We start from the raw sequence: 6,338 nt of genomic DNA, 5'->3' as shown, positions 1-6,338 counted from the left end.
TAAAATGCTCTACACTTTGGTGTAAATACTACAAGGTAGAGAAAGGTAAAGAGGACTGAAACGTCACAGCAAAGAAATTAGAGTTTTTTGGTTCAGGCTTAATGTTGTGTTGTGGGGGTTGTTACGATGTTCCGATAGCCTGCATCCACAAGATGTATTATGGAACAATGATATTGACCTAATTCTCACTTCTTAAAGCTCTGTCAACAGTGAACAATTTTAGCATTATTTTTACTCAACAAGCTAGTTTATTTGATTATTAAAAGAGAAGGCCAACCACTAAAGTAAAAAGAAATACAACTAAATGTCTACATTTATCTTATCACAGAAACGCACGCGATCACTCTCTCTTCTATTTGGACTAATCCTGTTTTCATTCTCATCCAACGGACTTCGTAAACACTGAAAATGGACTGTGAGCAAAGTTTACTTTGTCTAATATATCCAATTAAGGGAAGATAATCTGTGCAGGAGCTGTCTGTAGTGCTGCTTTTCAGTCCTAACATCCCATCTTAAGAATAAACAGTGTGACACTTGTGAACCCTGGAAACTCCTGAACCGTAACATCAACAGCAACTGCAACACATTATTTTCATACACATATCAGATGTAATGTAATGTAATGTAACAACTGTGTAATTAAAAAGTAAAGTGTACAAAGATTTAATATGGGAAATAAGTGTTTTTAAAGGAACATTGAAGGGGATCTAGGAAGAAAGGCAATACACTATTAATTTGTAGGTTTTCTTTAGTGTATAATAAGTGTGAAAATAAAAATGGTTGTATTTTTGTTACCTTAGAATGTATATCTACTGAGGTGTTGATGCCTCAAACTGACTAAAGCAGGTACTATCAGGGGAGGATCTGTACGGAAATAGAATTTCACCAAAGTTATTCTAAATATGAATTAGTATATCAACAAAGGAACCAAAGATTCCCAAAATTATAGATTAGCTGATTTAGATTGTACAACATGGTTACTAATGTGGTAAGCGCTCAATATAAAGTCTACAAGAGCAACATACATCAGTTAGAGCAACAGAACATTTAAACATACTGAGAATGTTGTATTAGCAACACATTATGTTGTATTAGCAACACATTAGCATCAGACAGCTGAGCGAGCTTGGTTAACAGTTAACAGATAGCAAATTGTTACTGTATTTTTTTACTGTCCACCATTATTTAAGAATCCGAATTCTGGCCGAGACCCTCTTTGTTTACTACTCACTGCAAAATAGACACACGGTCTAATCTATCAAATGCAACACATTGGACACTACTTTTCCGTTCCATTGTGTAATCTTTTAGAGCACTATATGGAGAATAAATCTCACACTAAGAATTCTGAATAAAATGGAAGATAGTAAATATAAGGCACTATATAATAAATAAGGAGTGATGTAAGAGACAGTTTCTGAATGTGTTGTGTAGTTCATGTGCACTACAACTAAGACGCCTAGTAAATATTCCATTAAGAAAAACGTTTTGTTCTTTTTTGATAGGAACTGTGAACATAAATAATGTTATTATTAATATTGACATTGTTGTTGTTGTTGTTGTTGTTATTAATATTATTATTTTTAATTATATGAACATTTTGAAACATTTGTAAAACTGAAGTTGTGTTGAGTGTGCTGAAACATGGCATGTGATCATTTTGCAGAAATATGCAGTAAAGCCACTAGCAAAGACTGCCTTTGATTTCAGATACTACTTTCAAATACTAGGGACTTACTGGTATTTTTTAAACTGTACCGTGTCGTGCCTTGCCCAAACATACAAACTATTATTATATATTATTATTAGATGATAACCATAACAGGACATATGTTGGTCTTGTCACTCAGTCCAAACAGCAAAAGACCACAAGTTCACTTTTGCTCAACTCCCCCCAACTAGACTTCCTTCTCTTAAAACATGTCTGTCTCTCACCATCTTTCCACCTCAGCACTATATCTGCTGTCATATTATCCCAGTATTAATGTTAACCCCACCCCTCTTTCTCATGAACCTCGCTCCCTCAGCCTCTGTCTCTCTCACCCTCCACCCCCACTCCCGCCATGTCCATCCCTTCGTCTCCCACTGACTGTGTGTCTCCAGGTTTTCCTGATTTGTCATGGGGATTTCTCTTCGTTCTCAACAGAAGTGTTTATGTGTGTGTGTGTGTGTTTGTCCACCTTGCCCTGCCATGGGCACTGCCCGACTGCGGGTGAGAAACGTCAGCTGCATGACACTGTGTGTCTCTCTCTCTTTCTTTTTGTTTTTTTACGCGAAGGCTCACACATGTGCTTTTCACTCATATTGTCAGCTTCTTAAGTGTTTGTGAAAACAGGCCAACAGCCAAAATGTACCATAGAGAAGATGGAAAACACTTAAATAATCTCCTTCCCCCCTGAGTCCTGGAGAGCTCAGTCTCTAAGTCTGCTCAGGGAGACTCAGTGTGCATCCCAGCCTGCTGGATTTGAGGCAAGAGGATTGTATTAACATTATGACTTTAACCAGGAGACTCATGGGATCAAGCATTGTGAAGGAATAAACAGCCAACATGATCTTCTTTTAGGAGGGAACTAAGCTTTTGTTGCCACATAGCCCTGTTGTTCTCTGCTGGTGAATTATGCTTGTATGTATGTATATATATATATATATATATATATATATATATATATATATATATATATATATATATATATATATATATATATATATAACGTTAACCTGTATGTATTAAAACATCCTCTAAATGACTAAACTGTTGAGGTTGTGGTGTTGATTATTTTAAATGGTAGAGCTGGATTATTCTATATTTTGTTTGTCAACAAAAAAAAGACACCCAGTAATGAATTGATCCCTAAGTATTGTTTGTGTTGTCTCTGTGTCATGGAGCTCCATTGTTGGTTGAAAACAATTAAAAACACACCAATGAGCCACATGTTGCATTGGGTGACATGTTCCTTCAATATGATGAGCACGTCACATGGGAAATGTAGCCTATTAGTGTAATTGACAGTTTCACATTCACCATCCTGCTGCCTTAAATACTCACTGGAGCACCAAATGTGTATCAATCCGCAGCAGAAAATAGTCCCCACCAAATTCACTATGATTTACGTTTACATTAAGCCAACGTTAAATTATCCAGACTATTGAAAAGGGGAGACTATAATATTATATTTGTGAGACAACAATAGAACAACATTGACCTTTTTGAGCAGCAAACAGATACCCAAAAAAACAAGCAACATATTTTAAATAACCATTATAGTGTTCGCTTAGTATGCAGAAATACAATGTTGATATAATAGTAACTTTTATTGTAATTAATTAAACCTGTGCCGCATCTATGCAAACCTACTAAATTTAACTTATCTTACTTTAATATCTTTCTGAGTGTCTAATTTTTTTACTATTGTTACAAAATGGCAGGTTTTCAAATTCATGGTTTGAATTAGTTTATAGAAGAATTATAACCTAACCAGAAATTTTGTTTGAATCACACACTGGAGTCAGAAGCAACCAGTGCCCTTGTGCTGGTGAGTTTTGCCCCTAATATTTGTGGTTTTAACCCTGTCTGACATTCATAATCTCCATTATCTTTGAGTCTCTACTGGTCTAAGATCTAAGGTCTCAGACGGTGGGGGACGAGAGGAATAAAGAGATTCTCGTCACAGTTACTTCTTAACAGATAAAATCAGTGACTGTATTGGTTTTGGAGCTATGCGTAACGGCTTTGCTTATGTGCATGTTTGTGTGTGTGGTGGGGGTTCAACTGTCTGACACCTGCAGCTCTTCATACTCAAAATGCAAATCCAAGCCCACACCCCCTCCACGACCCCTCCTTCAATCTCCAAGATCCAAGGTTACTGAGCAACGACTTTTGCAAATCTAGATCAGATTTAAATACAATTATAAAAAGAGTTTTAACAGCACAAAACAAGTTAAATTTGTTTCCGGAAATAAGACGAGAAGCACATTTTCTTTTGTGTAGGCCAGCTGTCCTCCGACTATCCAAATGGTTACTAGATATGTTTTAGATCACCACATGAGCAGCCGTTGGGGACTTTTTACAAAAACAATTCCTTTTTGGAAATAATAGAAGAGGAACATTTGCTGATATAAAAACTCTATAATCATATAAACTGTGATGACAATCCAGAGAAATTGAGAAGTAGTTTAATGTCACGTTGCCAAAACAAGATTGATATAGGTATTAATAATAACTGTAAACTTAAACAACAGCATGAAACCAGGTAATCCCTGACAGCTCAGAATTAAGAGGCTTAAAATTAGAAAATTGTGAATTGTTCTATGTGCTCTGAAACTGTCAAAAGTATGACTTCTGCATGGCCAAAAAGCAGGTGCAAGCCTCTGTGTCAGCAAGCATCAGCCTAACTGAAGTGTTCACGTGAACAAGATGCTGAATCCATAACCAGCTCTGAGGTTGTATGCCTTGCAGCTGGGCCTGACCTCTGACCTGTCTGGTGGGGGCTACTTAAGAACATTTCCCTGTGGGGAACCAGTAAAGTGGTGCATTATTTGTATTGTTGTGAGTGGAGTGTGGAGTAAATTAGGGAAAGCACCTGTTTCACTGGGTACCACATTTGCACTCTGGGGATGTCAGTGATGCCCTTTAATGTAAACCAGCTCTCTAGTGCCCCCCGCTGACTAGACAGCACAGCACAGCAGCATGGGGATGGATGGGGAGGCAGACCCACAACCAAAGAACACTTCAGATAAGTCATTACACCAATTTACTCTGTATAGATGTATATCTGTGCACAACAAAACTATCAATCAAAGTTATATGAAGGGAAGTGTCACTGTTTTTTCCCCAGTCATCCTGTTAGCTACACCCCACCTATCTCCCTGGCTTTGAACGAATAATATATATAAACCAACAACGATTTCGTAAGAATTTGAGATATGATAATAATATTATTGAGGTTGTATCAGTGGGGTTACTTGTTTAATATTGTCTTGTTAGGAAACATCTTGAAACCGTGTAGGTTTGCCTATGAATCAACACAGTCCAGCAGCGCCACCAAGTGGTCGTGAGGTGGCAGTTACTGACCTAAGAAGACGACCGACCGGGTGAAACCCGATGAATCTTATTTTATTGTATTATCATATTATTGCACTTCAATAGGTATTTAGTTATTGCTGTCTTTTTTTAATCTTTTTCTTAAAAATCTTATATTTGACACTGCTTTAATTAATTTTTAAAGAGGGTGCATTTTACTTGTTCTATCTCGCCAACAGGATATTTGTGATTACAATTATGCATATTTGATAGGTAGTGAAAGCCACACTTTTTGCATGATACATTGGCCCCAACCACACTGCTGGACTGGAAGCTGTAGTATATAGTCAGCCAACTTGGCTTCGTTTTGGATTGCTTGTCCCACTTGTCAAGTCAGCCATTATATAGATTTCGGGTATACTTCACAGCAAAATTGACTAAAACAATGGTGTTGCTTTTATAGGGGTAATGCAATTTATTTTGAAAGAAAAAATGATATTTTCCGTTGTTACTCTTCGTCCTACCTCCAGCTGACTTGACTTGGATATTCAACAGGTGGCAAAAATGTATGTGCAGCAAAACTGTCAGTGAGTGAACTGACAGTTGTGCCTATTTCCTTTTTAGTTTCTCATCCATCCAACCTTTGACCCAGAATCAACATTTTATCCTGACATTTTATCCCTCTTGGCGTCAATGAAATGAAAATAGGCTTTAATTTGCCATGGTCTTTATAGCCTAAAAGCATGTTTCTGTGTGAAAATAATGGAGTAAAGAAAACCATTGTGTCTGAGTCAAATTGTTTCCAGGGCCATACAACACCTATGCTGGGAAATGTAAAAAAAACTATGACTGTAAAAAGTTCACCACATGCAGATGGTACCATTTAAAACCCACTTCCTAAAACTCTTATCTCTATTTTAGGGCTTCTGGAAACGGAAATGACCACCAAGGGTATGTTTGGATTATGGATAAAGAGGTTTGGTCAGCAGGAGATAGGCCAACTACTTCACTATGATTATGATTAGTTTAAATTACAAATAAATCTATGTTTTAATAAAAATCAAATTACATTTATTGTGTCCTTTAAACGTCCCCGGCATGGCATAATCCTGACTTCAGGAACATGGCGCACGTCTTGACCTTCCACCTCGGATATTTATTCAGCCTCCTTCATCTGTTTGACAAAACGCAACTCCATCACTGACATTTCTCGCGATACATGGCGCCCATATATTAGGACAGACTCGGGAGGGCTCGCCCACTTTGATGGGCGGTGGGTTTCCTTGAGGACGTTGGTGAAGTTTGGGTCAGTCAGGAG

This window comes from Cyclopterus lumpus, chromosome 1 (assembly GCF_009769545.1).
Source record: "Cyclopterus lumpus isolate fCycLum1 chromosome 1, fCycLum1.pri, whole genome shotgun sequence".
NCBI lineage: Eukaryota > Metazoa > Chordata > Actinopteri > Perciformes > Cyclopteridae > Cyclopterus > Cyclopterus lumpus.
The sequence above is the reverse complement of the archived record's forward strand: the minus strand, read 5'-3'. Positions refer to the sequence as shown.